The following is an 18,172-nucleotide window of genomic DNA, read 5'->3' on the forward strand; positions in this document are numbered from 1 at the left end:
CCTACATTGGTTAGAGAGTGACTTGAATATATGTGATATGGTTATTACCTTAATTTCCTATGTTAGTATCCTTTGTGAAGATGAATTGGTTTTATAAATGTGATTTCTATTGAAATGTGATTTTTATATATTTAGCCAAAGGCCTATGATTATTAAACATGATTTGGCATAGTACTGATGATGGTTGTGACATATGTGAGTTAAATTATCTTTTTAGTAATGTGATTCATGTGTATGATTATTTTTATGATAATGTGATCCTAGAATCCTATTAGAAGTGTATTGTAGCACTTATATGCTTGGGTGGCATATTAATGGTGACCTTGAGAAGTTGATGGTGTAGATGATTACGTTGTAACTCATAGGGGTTGAGATGTGGATAAGTTGAGGTGTTGAATTTACTGCACCATGTAGTACTTGTACATTGATGGTCCTGCTTGGTATATCCGTGTTGGGGGACCATATGCATTCTATAAGTGAGGAGGATTAGTTATACTTGGTACATTTGATGGGGGAATCATATGCTTGTTTGGATTCCGTTGAGTGATGTTCCAGAATCGTATCCTGGTTCGGATTCCGTTGAGTGATGGTTTAGAATCGTATCCAACTTGTATCTCATTGAGTGGTTCGATTATATATGCATGGTACTTCGAGATTCCATTGAGTGATGGTTCGGAATCGTATCCTAGTCTAGATTTCGTTGAGTGGTCCGGAATCCCTTTGGTGTCTTGTCTTGGTCCCTTGGATTTGTTTTCAGCTTCAGAGATGTAGGCTTCGGCATAATTGTGTTGCTCTAGCCCTACTTTTCATGGTGTTGTATGAGATTATGATTATAAGCTATTGTGATTTGTTTCAAACGAACCGTTGGATGTCTGGGTGACTCATTCAGAGTTGTTAGAGTTCCTTGGTTAAATTTGTAAAATGATATGTTACTGCATTCATTGATTAAACAATTAAATGCTAAGATCACGTATCTTTGATTCATGATTAATTAATTGATGTGATTGTGGAATGACGTTGGGTATGATTGAGATTATTATGATTAGAGTAATTGATTAATGTGACTTGAGAATAACATTGTGCTTCGTTGGTTATTTGATATGTTACATACTATGATTTGCGGTATTATGTGAAACATAGTGATTTATATGATGGAGGAATTCGAAAGTATCTGTGTGAGAATGGGTTACATGCGTGTATGAAAGATGATAATTGTTGTTTGACGTAAGGTTGATGTGTAATATGGTGCATTATGATTTTTCTGTTAGAAGTATTTTACGGAAAGAGTAGAGTTGACGATTGGTGAACTACCAATGGCTTGATCCCTTTTGAGGGTACGTAGGCAGTCTAATGAGAAGATTAGATGCAACCATAAATTATAAGAAAAATTATCATGAAATTCGAATCTTGAGTTGTTCATTGTCCATATCTCGGAGGCGGGGTATGTGAGTGATACAGGCATTTGGTAACGTCACGTGTCGATCTTGGACGTATGTGGGGATCGGGACGTGACATTTTGCAAATAAAAATAATAAGAACGTATGAAAAATCTACAAATGGACAAAAAAATAGAAAACCTTGGATGCGAGAGTCTTCTACGAGTGTGGGACTCAACTCTCAATGAAAGCACCAATTTGTGGATGCAAATTTTTTCCTCCTTGATCTTGGACAAAATTGCACCTACAAAACAATTAACACCTTTGGTTAGGGCCAAAAGCCTCACACGCCCACGATGAAGGGGGGCTTTGGCCGAAGAACCTCTGATGCCTAAGTTAGAATTTAGAGAGAAAAGTGCTTAGAGAGTTTTTGGAGTTTTGCAAGAGTGTGGACCTCCTTTCTTAGAAAAAATAGGGTCATATACATAGGGAATGGAGGTGGCCGGCCCTTAGAGGTTTTTTGTGTGAAAATGGGTGATTTAATTGGTGATTAATGGATTAATTAGGAATTAATCCATTAATTAGCCAATTAATCTCCATTTATATGGAATAATTTGTAGGTTATGAAGTAATTACCTAAGATGAGGATGGATGAGATAATTTGGAATTGGTTACCTTTTTGGACATTCTTGGTTTGATTAAAGAATGATTGTCCATTGCTCGCGCGTAGGAAAACCGGTGTGTCTCAGGGGTAACTTTGTCCTTTTACCAAAAATCCACGTGTTGACTTGTGATTATTTTTTGCTCCACAATATGTCCTTTGTTACCACGGTCTAGTGATAATTTTCTTCGCTTATGAGTGAGATGTTTTAGGTCCAAGTCTTGTGAATTGAGTTTGTGAGACCAAATTATTGTAATTGATCCATTGTGTGGCATAACCCAAATCTCCACTCCTTAATGCATATAATATTGCTGTATTCAATATATAACATATTATGTTATCCTATCTTTAATATGAACTACCCCTTGTGAAGAGTCTCCCCAATTAAGAAATGTTCAAATAACCTTGTTTTGGGACACCTTGCGAGACTAGCTTAGTGTTTTGACTCAATGATCAGAATAATTTCATTCAAAATCATGAAAAAAATTAGTCAAATTGAAAACCACTAAGACACGTAGTCGTTGCAAAAACACTAATGTGGAGCCAAAAATAATCACAAGGCGACACGTAGATTTTTGACATAAAAAGACAAAACTACCCTTGAGGTATACTGGGATTTCTACGTGCAATCAGCAGACAATTATCCTTCAACCAAGTCAAAAGTGCCCAAAATAGGTATCAACTTAAAACCTAATTTATTCATATATTTCCCATTTCATTATTTAGCTAATCAATTAGCTAAATAATATACTTATTCCTTTCATATTTCCTAAAATTGATTAATTAAGGGATTAATTACCTAATCAATCCCTTAATTATCAACTAAACCTCCAAATTATAACCAAAAACCCACTAGGGCCGGCCATGCCCTTTATTTTCTGTTTGTTGCTGCCATTTTCTCCCCCTTTTTTATGACATTCAAATAGCTAGTTAATTAGGTTATTACTATTTGCTAATTAACTAGCCAATTATTTCCATAACTCCCCAAAATAACTAGCCCATTATCTCCATAACCTCCCAAAATAAATCACCATTTCCTCTCCTATAAATTGGGTCCCATTTTCACAAAACACTAGTTCCAATTCTCTTACAAAAAATCCCAAATATTCTAAACACTATTTCTCTCTAAAATTCTAACTTTGGCATCGGAGGTTCTTCGGCCAAAGCCCCCCCATTCATCGTGGGCGCGTGAGGCTCTTGGCCTTAACCTAAGGTGCTAGTTGTTTTGTAGGTGCAAAATCGACCAAGATCGAAGAGGAGAAAATTTGCATCCACAACTAAAATAATAACCATTTTAATTGAGTGATTAAATGGTTTCAAATTTTTTGTAATTTTTACTACAATGACCGTTGTGTTGTTTTTTTTGTCGAAAAAACAGAAAAGAAAAAAGAAGAGAAGAAGAGGTCGTTGTAGCAATGACCGTTGTGGGAAGACATAAGAATTAAGTGATTCTGATTATATTATATTAATGAATGGGTATACAAGGTTATCCCTCTAATCTCTCTCAACCGGAGCTCCCTTTTAAACAATAATTGAGATTAACAATTTATAACATAACTAATAACTTTATTTAGTAAAAATTATTATATTGCTCTTTTGCATGTGGTGTGGGATGGGAAAAATAACCGCGGTTATGTACTCTTCACGGTTACGATTATGGGTAACCGTTTAGATAAATAAATGGTTATGGGTATAACTGTTTACCTGTGAAATTTAAATGACTATTTATGGTTATTAACCGCAGTTATAAACGGGTAACCATTTACCCATTTATTTTATATATGTAAAATTTGATAAGGAAGGGGAACTGGGGAAGGCTTTTGTGTGGGGAACATTTTTCCTACCCGGTTTAAACTTTGGTGTACGTAACTCCCTACCTAATGTGATGCTGTGTGTCCCATAAGATACCCAAAGTTAACCATCAATAATTAATAATTTAAATTATCTATTAGTACATTTCTTTTTCTTATGCCAACGATAGTTGGCTTAGTTGGCTCAATTAACCATCAATAATTAATAATCTACATAATCTAAATTATCTATTAATAATCTAAATTACCCATTTATTTATTTCAAAAGGAGTTACGTAACCCAAGAATGCTTAGCAAATATTATATTACCTTAATTGGTAACAGTTAAAAATATTGTCCATAAACTATTATTTTAATTATTGAAATGGTATAAGGACTTAAAAAATTAAAATACAGAAATATATGATGAATGTACCTATAACGATGTTTAATTATAAAAAAAAAAGAGAAAATTATGAATTTGTTGCAGTCATATTTAGAATAGGAATGTGATTGTGTAAATCCTAGAGAATCTAGGAATGTATCTTATATTCCTATTAGGATTAGATTACCTATTAAATGTTGTAATCCTAAAGGGAAAGGTTTTACCCTTCCTACTACTATAAATAAAGGCACAATGGGGTGAATCAAACAGACCTCACAATTAAATTAATCTCTCTTCTTTCTAATAATGGTCGGCCCCCTCTCTCTCTAAACCCTAGATCGTTCAATCAAATAGGCCTACAACATGTTATCAGCACGCTCTTGCCGAACTAAGGAATTGACGCATCGTTGGAGGAGGCTATCATCCACCAATTCAAAGGTTTATTCGTTTTCTGCTAATCAGGTACGCTTAAAATAAAAGAAGATATTTGAAATGTCCACGAAGCATGAAAACATTCCCCATGATGCATGAACCCCTCTATGTTTATATTTTCCTTTCGATATATATATTGTATATGTTCATATATTTGTCTATATATATATATATATTTGTTTCATGCATCACACAATTAAATTGTTATGTGGAATTTGTGAGTTAAATTATACAAAATAAATTAGAAGCATATTTAGGGTTTTTCCTCAACCCTAAGGGATTTGAAAAAATAAAGGGACACTAGGGCATGGTACGGCACAACATCGGGAGCAGCCCTCTAGGCTTTACTGCACCTACTTGGACCCCCAGGCCTTCGGCCTGATTGATTGGAATAGGCCTGCAACCTTAGTTCTATCTCTAAGAAGGCCTGTAGTCTTCATGGATCCAGACCAAACCCACGACAAGCCTTGCTTGTTGGGTCCTTGTCCCGTATGCACATGCTAGCCCACGGGCTGGGTTTTTTTTTCCCTGTGCATCACCCATAAGGCCAGCACTTGTTGGGCCTTATCCTATGCCCTCCCTCAGTCCAACTTCGAAACCCAGCTGCGGCTGGGGTTTCCCTCCCTTAACCGTGGCCTATAGCCACCATCCAAGGACCTTTAGGCCTTGCCTTATGCTTAAGGCACCCAAACCTGTGCCTCTTAACCCACGGCACCAAGCCCAAAATTGTTTTGGGGCTATATTTTTGATCCAATAATATTATTTAGCTTCTACAATCGACCCCGTATGGCCCAATTTATTGAATTAATTAAAAGTGATCTGCAATCCATTAATCTGATAATGAATCCAAAATTATTGACCTGAAGATCACTTTTGGACATTAACGATTCAATAATTTATTTTTATACTTTGAACCGTCAAATACTTTCGTAGTAACGAAGCTTTCACACTTGAGTTCCCAAAGAACCTCAAATCCATTACACTTAGTATATTGCATTCTGTGTTTCTTGCAGAAACCTCTTATTATGAACTAATTGTTCATAAAACTAAATTGAACCTGTAGTTTCAAATTTAGTGCCTTTGAAACCCGAAGTTATCATTCAAAACATCCCACATGAAACTTGCAGTTTTCATGCATAAATTAAACCACTACATCTATAAAACCTATATGTTCTACGCTATATGTCTATGGCTTACCAAATGACTAATCGCGTTTTCTCTTTCCATTTTAGGGACATGTTGAACTTGAACAAGCTCGATTTCTCTGCTCTAGAAGTCTTTGGAAGAAAATATCTGAAGTGGGTTCAAGACGTGAAACTCTATCGTACTGCAAATATTTTCTTCATCTGACAAACCTATTGACGAAGCTCAGAAGGCTACTGCAATGATCTTCATCTGAAAACACATTCATGATGCACTGCAAACTGAGTATCTCGCTGAGGAGGACCTACGCACCCTCTGGCTTACTCTGGCCGACCGTTTCAATCACCAGAAAGACATATACTTGCCTAAAGCAAGACACGACTGGCAGCATCTTCGCTTCCAGGACTTTAAGTCCGTGAATGAATACAACTATGAAGTTTGTAGAATCCGTTCTCTGTTGAAATTCTGCAAAGTGGAACTAACCGAATCAGATCTCCTGGACAATAAGTATTCGACCTTCCATGCCACCAATATTATCCTACAGCAACAATATAGAGTATAAAAATTTATCAAGTTTTCGGATTTGATCTCTGTTTTACTTTTTGCTAAAAACCAGAACCAGCTTTTGATGAAAAATCATCAAGCTCAACCCACTGGCTCGAACGCCGCGCCTGAAACACATACGACCTATTCTAGTAACCATAAACGACGAAAGAACCATCGTGGCAGTGGCAATGGGCTTCAAGCCCAACCATGGGCCCAAGGTCAACAGAGTGCCGCACCTAAGGGAAGAAATGTGACCCCGCAGTGTCCACCACTCACCCTTAAGGTCCCAAACTTCAAGAACAAGGGCAAAGCTCCCGTTTAGGCTACTTCTATTGAACTGGGCATGTGCTATCACTGTGGATCAAGGGATCATTGGTCACGCATATGCCGAGCTTCCCTTGAGGCTATTGCCAAGTATCATTCTCGTTGTGAGTCTAACTTTGCACATGTGGATCATCTAGAAGATGCAACTACATCAATGGAGAATCGGATTTCAAGGAGGCGTTAGCACCTATGGATGAATAAAATAGACATGTATTTAGGACGTTTACCCCTAGTGGCCGAACCCACTAGGAGTGGCCGGCCCTACCCCCCTATTTTGCTAGGTTTATGGTTTAATTTTGAACAATTTTTCTAAGTATTTGGAATAATTTGTTTGGTTTTGGTTTGTTTTGAATTATGGATTGTTATTTGAATGGATATTATTTCTTGAATTGCTTAATTGAATGAATGGACTTATATTTATACATATGACCAATTCAATCAATTTATTTCTAGGTATGTCTAGTGGGGAAGTTAGTTATCTTGTAGATAGTGTAACCACACACACCATCTTGCATGAACGACACTATTTTACTAACTTCATACCCAAGAAAGCTCATTTAACAACTCTCTCAGGCTCATCCAACTTGATTGAAGGATACGAAAATGCACGTATCATGTTGTCTAATGGTACAATTCTGACCATTAAGGAGGCACTTTATTCTCCACGTTCCGGAAGAACATTGCTGAGTTTTAGAGATATTCGAGATAATCAATATCATCTTGAAACCACTGAAGATCATGGTTTTGAATTTCTTTGTATCACTTCGTATGAATATGGCCAGAAGTGTTGGAAATGTGCCCTAAAGCCAATCATGTGATGATACTTTACGGACATTTCACATGTTAAACTAATCTAGTTTTACATATAAAGGGCAAAGATTATTGTTTGAGCCGTCTCATATAAATGTTATATGCTTAAACGATAAAGTCCAAAGAATATGTGATTGGGAGAATGTAATCTAATGAAGTTAGATTCATGAGACCATTCTTTCGTAGACACATCCTAAACATTCCTGATCATAGGATTGCCAATTGGGCGTTGACAGTCCGTTAAGATCAGTACGTACTATGTCTTCTCTCAGGGAGAGTGATTAGTCTCGAGTCATTGGTGTGTGTGACATCAAGACAAGTACGGTAGGTGCTCAATAGAGAATGAGTTCACTGAACGCGATCAACAAAGGGTTCTCATATTCCATGTCACATGAGAACTCATGGTTGGGATAATGCAAAGTAGTCATTTGACCTGAGGCATCATAGTTGTCTTGTGGTTAAGTCCTTGATCTTTGATTATGTCAAAGTCACTCCATCAGGAGGGTGTCCACGGCATCGTTGGGGTCAAGCCACTTATCTATGGAGACAAGTGAATGCGCAACAAGGGATCTCTAACCTTCAAACCGTTTGAGGGAGAATACTCTCTGATATGATTTGAATCTCTGGCCAGAGTATGAATGAGATTAGGGAATGCGTTCCGAATCACATTCAAGGTAATCATATAAGCACAAGACACACATTGGATAGTAGACATGAGAAAATAAACTATCAAACCAAACAATGTGGTCAAGAGTATTAGATTAGAGAAAGACCGTATTGCATTTGTAATCTCGAACTGAATAGGTTCTCTAACCTCTTCTGATTAGCTTGGATAACCATGATATGCTGCTAGGTGTCACTCATGGTTTGTGGAAGCCCTAAACGTGTGTAATCACTAAAGGGAGAATTGAAAATAGTTTCAATTCACAATCGATGTAAAATGGTTTTAATCGCCCACTACCTCGCTAAAAGGAACCTAATGGATCGCACACCATAAAAGGTAGAGATTGGAGATTAAACGGAAATGAGTAAGAATGATTAAATGGTTTAATCATTTATTTATGGCAAGGATTAATTAATATGTTAATTAATCAAACGAATAAGTTCGTTAAAGACTTTGGGATAGTTTTGGACCTTAAGGCCCAATGGGCTTCGAACGTCATGCCCATTAACTTAAGTTGTGTGACAATTTAATGAATAAAGATTCATTAAAGCCCAAAAGCCCAAAAATCCCAATATGGCCGGCCATAGTGTATGAATTAGGGTTTTGGTTGTTTAGGTCACTTAAAGAAGTGACTATATAAATGACTTTATAGCCAAATATTCATTAAGGATTAAATGGGTTTATTTTTGGGGAAAATTGGTGAGAATTGTCTCTCCATTTTCTCTCTAAAGAGGCCAACACCTTGGAGGGTACATCTAGCAATCCTACTACTCCAAGGTCACTCATTTCTTCTACAATCTAACCTTGGTGAAGAGACTTAGAGGTTCTCAATTTTGGGAACTTGGAGAACCTATTCTTCCATCCAAATCCATGGATCTAAGAAGCAAGGAATGAAGGCCCCTATCTCTTTGGGTGATTAGCCTTTGCTTATGCAAAGAGGAATCTACAAAGGTATTAATTTCAACTCACTTTGTTTTGAGTTGATTATTGGTTCACCAATCTACTAGGCTTTGAATTTCATGGTAATGTTTTGTTTTTGAGTGCATACAAGCATGATTCCGCCTTTAATTGTTAATTGCATGCTATATGATGTTGCTCAAATGAACATGTTTTCACAAAAGATTTCCTTCAAGAAGTATATTCACGAGAAATTGGAACGCATGCCGAGTGGGTTGTACATCATAACCATTTGCGGCATAAAAGCCCACAGTGTGGCCGGCCCTACGCCTGAGTTCCCAGACACTTTGTTGCTTTGCCATGATCGTTTGGGACATCCTGGACGTGACATGATGCGCCGTATCCTCAAATCTTCACACGGGCATAAGTTACATCCCTATGTTGGACTCCCATCATGCAAATTGTGTTCTTTAAAGAAGTTGAATACTCAACCCTCATATACAAAGATTATTCATAACCCCCCTAAATTTCTTTAAAGGATTCAAGAGGACATTTATGAACCAATCAAACCAACCTGTGGACCATTTAAATATTTTATGGTGTTGGTTGATGCATCAACACGATGGTCACATGTTTGCTTGTTGTCCACAAGCAATGCCACATTTGCTAAACTCCAAGCTCAAATCATTAAGCTAAGGGCTCACCACCCTGATTATTCGATCAAGTCGATTCGATTGGATAACGCTAGAGAGTTTATGTCACAAACTTTTGACGATTATTGCATGTCAGTAAGGATTAATGTGGAACATCCTGTATCCCATGTTCACACCCAAAACGGCATGGCAGAAGCTTTCATAAAGCGCCTTCAATTGATAGCTCAGACTTTGGTTATGAGAACTAAATTGCTGTTGTCTGCCTGAGGCTATGCAATATTGCACGCAGCTATGTTGGTCCGCCTGAGGCCCATCGCTACCCAACCACATTCACTGTTACAGTAGGTCACTGGATACAAGCCTGACGTCTCGCATTTACGGGCGTTTGGGTGCGCTATTTATGTGGCAATAGCACCGCCGCTACGCACCAAAATGGGTCCTCAGAGAAAAATGAGAATCTATGTCGGTTATGATTCGACATTAATTGTTCAATACTTAGAACCTTTTACAGAAGATCTCTATACCGCACGTTTTACGGATTTTCACTTTGATGAGACAGTCTTCTTGTCGTTAGGGGGAGATAAACATTCTAACGTTCTCGTAGAACATCGTGAATTATCATGGTATACTCCCAATATGTCTCATTTAGATCCTCGCACTACCCAGTCTGAAACTAAGGTGCGTCTAATTATAGATCTTCATACCATTGCTTAAAACATGCCGATTGCTTTTAATGATTTAGAAAAGGTGACAAGATCACACATACCTGCTGTAAACACACCTGCAAAGATAGATGTACCCTGTGTACGTCAACAACCTGCTTGGGAAGGCTAAACCGTCCCCGAAGATGGGGAGGCCGCACCTTCCACACGGTAAGGTACATTGGTGGCTAGCCAATCATATGCTCTGTCCCTGAAGCGTGGCAGACCCCTTGGTTCAAAGGATTCACAACCTCAGAAGAGGAAAATGGCACCAACTAGTGACCCTAGTTTGAATCCGACCATCGCTCACTCATCCGTTCCAACGCATGAGGTTATTCTAGATTACGGTGATGCTTCATATGAAACATGCCGGTCTTCCAAGAATCTCGAGATTTTGGTCCACTACACAGTATTCGATGAGGTTTGGAATGAGAATGAGATGATCATCGATGATGCATTCTCGTACTTAGTAGCTACTGACATCATACTTAGCGATGACATTAAACCACGTTCCGTCGATGAATGCCAATATAGAAACGATTGGTCAAACTGGAAACAAGAAATCCAGGTCGAACTCGATTCGCTCGCAAAAAGTAAGGTATTTGGACCTATCGTTCCTACACCACCACGCGTGAAGCCCGTTGGCTACAAGTGGGTTTTCGTGAGGAAGCGTAATGAGAATAATGAAATAGTGCGATACAAAGCACGCCTCGTAGTGCAAGGCTTCTCTCAGTGCCCAGGGATTGATTACGAAGAGATGTATTCCCCCGTAATGGATGTTATAACGTTCTGCTACCTAATCAGTTTGGTAGTTTTCGAAAAACTGAATATGCAGCTTATGGACGTGGTAACTACGTATCTCTATAGGGATCTAGATACGAAAATTTATATGAAAGTTCCAGAATGACTTCCATTAACTAGCTCAAATAGTTTTAGACCATGGAACACTCTCTCAATTAGGTTGAGGAGGTCACTCTACGGATTAAAACAATTCTGGCGGATGTGGTATAACCATCTGAGTGAATATTTGACAAGTCAGGGTTATGTGACCAACGAACTATTCCCATGCGTGTTCATAAAGAAGTCACATTCTGGATTTGCAATCGTTGCAGTTTATGTCGATGACATGAACTCATTGGGACTCCCGCAGAGCTTGAGAAAATTGCTACACAGTTGAAATCGGAATTTGAGATGAAGAATCTTGGGAAAACTTGATATTGTCTCGGCCTGGAGATTGAGCACTATTCGGATGGAATCCTAGTACATCAATCGAATTACACCCAAAAGGTGTTGCGACGTTTTAATGAGGATAAAGCGAAGCTTTTGAGTACACCCATGGCATTCGAACTCTAGATGCTAAACGAGATCCCTTCTGTCCAAATGAGGATGAGGAAGAGATTTGGGCTTGTTCTATTCCCGTGAATCTCCAAGTGTTATCTCCTTTTATGGCTCTCGGATTGATTCTCGCCTTGTTGGTTACGTAAATGCTGGATATCTATCTGACCCAGTAGAGCACGTTTTCAAAAGGGTTATGTCTTTGCCGTTGGAGACATCGCTATATCTTGGAGGTCTACCAAGCAAACGCTAGTTGTGACTTCGTCTAACCATGTTGAGATTCTCGCCCTACATGAAGCACAACATGAGTGCTTTTGACTGAGAAAAGTTATGGAACATATTCGAAGCACTAGTGGTCTTACATCAGTCGTCGACTATTCTACGACGATCTTTGAAGACAATGTAGCATGTATCGAGCATCTGAAGAAGGGATACATCAAGGGAGACAACACCAAGCACATAGCGCATGTTGATGCACAAAATCAGTGAGGACTTTGAAACAACAGAAAGTGTTAAATTTGTGACCTTCGCTAGATTGCTCCGGTCACTAGTGTGGATAAGTATGTAAATGGATAGGGACAGGGAAGCCAACATAAGATGTACATGGTTCACCTAGATTGGCTACGTCTACGGAGTAGAGGAGTTCTCATTAATTGTGAAGGGTTTACACAAGTACATAGGTTCAAGCTCTCCTTTAGTGAGTACTAGTGAATGATTTAGTACAAATGACATTAGGAAATATTGTGAGAGAATGATCTTTATTTATAGAAGAGAGTTTCTAGTTTCATTCTGACATTGACACGTGTCATGTTGTGATTGGCTTCTGATGTGGACACTTGTTGCGCTATGATTGGCTTCTGATGTCAACATGTGTCGCGCTATGATTAGCCTCCTGGTTGGCGGGAAACTCTTCTGGGTCCTTGACGGTATAATGTTGACCGGTGCTCAGTAGTTTCGGGATTGGTCAAGTATGGTACAAACAGTGCTCCCCTAAGTTCCCGAGTGAGGGAAGCTCCTCGGTTGGGGACTTGCAAGATCCAAGCCATTGAGTAATCACGAAACTTCTAAGTACCGAAGTGTGGTATCATTTTCACTTGCCTTATCTGTCTCATATGTAGATGTGGTATCTTCTCTGGAAGTACTTTTCCTCCATCCAAGAGTGGTATCTTTAACCGATGAAGATGCACAAGGTAATGTATTAATTTCACTTGAAGCTTACTTGTAGTTTCGGGCTTGGTCAAGTGCGATACAAACCCTATAATAGGAGTCTCCCAAGTCACCGAGCTAGGAGATTTGCCAAAGGAGGTAACAGACAAGGTAAGCAATCAGACTTCCATGTAAGCAACCTGGATCGGAGGTTCGACTTCGGCTTCCGGTTGATTGTTCTCCTTCTCCTTGTGTCGTAAACAGCAACAAGGATAATGAGAAGCAAATGGAGAAGAGATGATATGAGATACTTTTACTTTTGAAGAAGTAACTTTCCACAGGCTTATTCTTGAACTGGGCTGGAGGGTTTTCTGGTTTCCTCCAGAGTATAAGGCTGACTCAAGAATTTGAGGCTCAAAACAAGTCTATCAAATCTAGAGTACGTTCGACCCTGATGATATGGGATACTTTTGCTGTTGACAAAGTAATGGATGTATCGGCACGTGTTCTGTTACGCTTGTCTCCACATGCTTCTTTGTATCCTTCTCACTTGCCCTATCTGTTCCTCAGGCAGATATGGTATATTCTCTAGAAGCATAAGATGTTGAAGATAAGTACTCGAGAGCAATGCCAGCTAAGTAATTAGGCAAGGGGTTCTAGGTAGTCAGTTCCTGACTAGAAGCTTGATTCCAAATGCTGACTGATTGCTCTATTTCTCCTTGTCTTGCAGGTAAAAACAAGGCCAAAGGAAAAGACAGGGAAAAAGCATGATATGGGATACTCTTGCTTTTAGCCTTGATGATATGAGATACTCTTGCTCTGGTGTGGATTGTTTGCAGTGGTATTATCGAAAGGACAAGAAGCTGAGTATTTCGAGAGACTTTGTTGAGAGTACCCTCTCGGATGTGAAGAAAAGTTGAGCATTTTTTTTATTTGCAGGTCTGGCTGGCTGTGGAGGATGGAGGTCGACATATATAGGGGTCTCCCTAACAACAAGTAGTAGTGTTATTCCTTTACCCTTCTTGGTCATAGCAATGTAGTGGGAGCTACAAGCTTCACGTGTTTTAACTTTGTTAGAGCACTTTGAAAAAATGGTCTGTGGTATCTGGAAAGTTGATGTTGCGTGTGATGCTTGCAAACAAGCTTTATCCAAGGAAATCTGGCTCTCGAAGTTCGGAGAGCAGTGCCTCTTCGATTTTCGAACAAGCAATCCTGTCGGGGATCTGGCTCTCGAGATTAAGAGAACGGTGCCTCTTCAATTTTTGAGAAAGCAATCATGTTAGGAGTCTGACTCTTGAGAGTCGGAGAGCAGTATCTCTTCGATTTTTGAGAAAGTAATCATGTTGGGAGTCTGGCTCCCGAGATTCGGAGGGCGATGCCTCTTCGATTTTTGAGTACGTAATCCTATTGGGAGTCTGGCTCTCGAGATTCAGAGAGCGGTGCCTCTTCAATTTTTGAGAAAGCAATCCTGTTAGGAGTCTGACTCTTGAGATTCGGAGAGCAGTGTCTCTTCGATTTTTGAGAAAGTAATCATGTTGGGAGTCAGGCTCTCGAGATTTGAAGGGCGATGCCTCTTCGATTTTTGAGTACGTAATCATGTTGGGTGTCTGTCTCTCGAGATTCAGAGATTGGTGCCTTTTCGATTTTTGAGTAAGCAATCTTGTTGGGAGTGTTTTCTCAAATGTGAGTAAAGGTTGGGCATTTTTGCCAGTCTACCTTGCCACAAAGCACGGAGGTTGACACACATTGGGACTTTCTAGTTATCAAGCAGTGGTGATGTTCCTTTACCCTTGTGGGTAATAGTAGGGTAGCTGGACCTTCAAAATTTATAAGTCTAAACTTTGTCAGAGATCTTTGGCAAAGCTACTGTGGTACCCAAGGAGCTGATGTTGCGTATGGAGAGTGGTGCCTCTTCGATTTTTGAACCAACGGTCCTGTTACCTTTTCTTTTATAAGGGCACCAATTGTGTGCAATAAATACATTCAGAGAGTTATTGCTTGTAGGAATTTTCCCCTTATTTTTGTACTTAAGAGATTTATTGCACCTTATTTCTCCTTCATCATTTCTGAGAATGTTTGGCCTATCCGATCGTTGTTTTGACTTGAACTTTGGTGAAGAGGCAGCCATGCCTTCTTAAGACAACATATGGCGCCCATCCTTCTTATCCCCTACTGGTCCTCTTACCGTTGGGGACTCTATGATGAAGAATGATATGACCGCTGTGGTGGTGGCCAGGAACCTTCTCACTCATAAAGATAACAGACTACTTTCCAAATGGTTTGATGAGTTGGCTGTTAAGGATTCTCTGGCTCTTAGTGTTCCATGTGCAGGTTCTGTGTCTAATATGGCCCAACGCCTATTTGCTCGAACCCGCCAAGTTGAATCATTGGCGGCTGAAGCGATAAGTCTCAAACAGGATATTAGAAGGCTCAAGCATAAGAAAAAGCAGTTGCATAGGCTCGCACATGACTATGCTACAAACATGAAGAGGAAGCTTGACCAGTTGCAGGAATCTGATGGTCAGATTTTACTTGATCATCAGAGGTTTGTGGGTTTGTTCCAAAGGTATTTATTGCCTTCATCTTCTGGGGTTGTACCGCGTAATGAAGCTCCAAATGATCAACCTTCGGTGCCTCCTCCTTCTGGGGTTCTGCCCAGTACTGAGGCTCCGAATGATCACCCTCTGGTGCCTACTTTTTTTGGGGCTCTGCCGACTGCTGAGACTTCTCATGAGCAACCTTTGTGAAGGCTCCCTCTTGTTTGTTTATTTTGATTCATGTATATGTACATATTTGTAACTTATCGGAGATATCAATAAACAAGCTTTGCTTCATTTCAACGTATTATGTTAAATACACCAAGGCCTTTTTCACTAAGTTCTTTGAATTTTTTTTCTTTTGTTGAAGCTTGTGTGTTAAAGCTTTGAGAGTGAAGCATGTATGTTGTGGTAGTGCTCCCTTAATTTCTCGAGTGAGGAAAACTTCTCAGTTGGAGACTTGAAAAATCCAAGTCACTGAGTGGTCGTGAGACTTCTGAGTATCAAGGTGCAGTATCATATGGTAGGAGTCCTCCAAGTCTCCGATCAAGGGAGTTGACGAATGAGGCATTTCCTTTCTAAGTGGTAGCCCAAAACTCCTTCTTCATATATATTTGTTATGAAAGTTGTTAGGCCCAAAAAAGAGAAGGCCTAGGCAATTTTTTGTTTTTCGAATTTTTTTTCTTTCTAATTTTCGAATTTTTGAACTTTCAAATTTCCGAAAAAAAAAATAAATAAATATATATATATTTTTTAAAGCTTTGTAGGTGAAGCTTTGGTGTTGAAGTTTTGTAGGTGAAGCTTTGAGGTTGAAGCTTTGTTGGGCACCATGAATTGATTTTGCTTCACACTATCTTGATCAAGATAGTGTGAAGCTTTTGTAGGTGAAGCTTTTGTGTTGAAGCTTTTGTAGGTGAAGCTTTTGTGTTGAAGCTTTTGTTGGTGAAGCTTTTGTGGGTCAAGCTTTTGTGGGTCAAGCTTTTGTGGGTCAAGCTTTTGTGGGTCAAACTTTTGTGGGTCAAGCTTTTGTGGGTCAAGCTTTTGTAGGTCAAACTTTTGTGGGTCAAGCTTTTGTAGGTGAAGCTTTTGTGGGTGAAGCTTTTATGGGTCAAGCTTTTCTAGGTGAGGCTTTTGTGGGTGAAGCTTTTGTAGGTCAAGCTTTTATGGGTCAAGCTTTTGTAGGCGAAGCTTTTGTGGGTAAAGCTTTTGTGGGTGAAGCTTTTATGGTGAAGCTTTTGTGGGTGAAGCTTTTGTAGGTGAAGCTTTGGAGTTGAAGCTTTGGTTGGGTACCATGAATTGATTTTTCTTCACACTATCTTGATCAAGATAGTGTGAAGCTTTTGAGAATTTGTAGTTGTCCTCCATTGATGAAGCTTTTGTTGGTGAAGCTTTTATGTTGAAGCTTTTGTGGGTGAAGCTTTTACGTTGAAGCTTTTGTAGGTGAAGCTTTGGAGTTGAAGCTTTGTAGGTGAAGCTTTGGAGTTGAAGCTTTGTAGGTGAAACTTTTATTAGGTACCATGAATTGATTTTGCTTCACACTATCTTGATCAAGATAGTGTGAAGCTTTTGTAGGTGAAGCTTTGTAGGTGAAGCTTTTGTGGTGGGTAAAGCTTTTGTTGGTGAAGCTTTTATGAGTGAAGCTTTTGTGGTGGGGGAAGCTTTTGTTGGTGAAGCTTTTATGGGTGAAGCTTTTGTGGTGATGGAAGCTTTTGTGGGTGAAGCTTTTGTGGTGGGGGAAGCTTTTGTGGGTGAAGCTTTTGAGAATTTGTAGTTGTCCTCCATTGATGAAGCTTTTTTTTACACCATAAATTGGTTTTGCTTCACACTGTCTTGATCAATAGTGTGTGAAGCTTTTGAGAATTGTGGTTGCCTTCCATTGATGAAGCTCTTGTTGGCACCATAAATTGGTTTTGCTTCACATTGTCTTGATCAAGAGTGTGAAACTTTTGAGAATTGTGGTTACCCTTCATTGATGAAGCTCTTGTTGGCACCATAAATTGGTTTTGCTTCACATTGTCTTGATTAAGAGTGTGTGAAGCTTTTGAGAATTGTGGTTGAACTCTTTTGATGAAGTTCTTGTTGGCACCATAAATTTGTTTTGCTTCACACTGTCTTAATCAAGAGTGTGTGAAGCTTTCTACGAATTGTAGTGTTTGCATTATTACAGAGGGGAAATGTTTGAAGCAGATGCAAGAAGGCTGAATAACTTGATCTTCGTATGCTATGCACTGAAATTGTTGTTGGATTGCAATAAGACTTTGTTGGTGACTATAACTCTTGTTGGGCATAAGTGCTCCCCTAGTAGAGGTGTCAAGCTTGAGGGTTTTTGATTATTTGTGAATGTTAAGAGTTCACATGTACAAGTTGTACCATTCGTCTTCTGGTATGTGGAATGAATGGTGAGTTGCTTTCATCACTTGGTTGGTGGTACGAATGTGAGTTTCTTCATCACCTTTCATCACCTGGTTGGTGGCACGAAGATGAGTTCCTTCTTCACCTGGTTGGTGGCATGAATGGCAAGTTGCCAAATGATATTAGAGTACGGGTTGTACATTTCATCATCTAGTTGGTGGCATGAAGGAGAGTACGGGTTGTACATTTCATCACCTGGTTGGTGGCATGAAGATGAGTACGAGTTGTACATTTCATCACCTGGTTGGTGGCATGAATGGCAAGTTGCCAAATGATATTAGAGTACGGGTTGTACATTTCATCACCTGGTTAGTGGCATGAAGGAGAGTACGGGTTGTACATTTCATCACTTGGTTGGTG

Source organism: Malus domestica, chromosome 02 (assembly GCF_042453785.1).
Source record: "Malus domestica chromosome 02, GDT2T_hap1".
Lineage (NCBI taxonomy): Eukaryota > Viridiplantae > Streptophyta > Magnoliopsida > Rosales > Rosaceae > Malus > Malus domestica.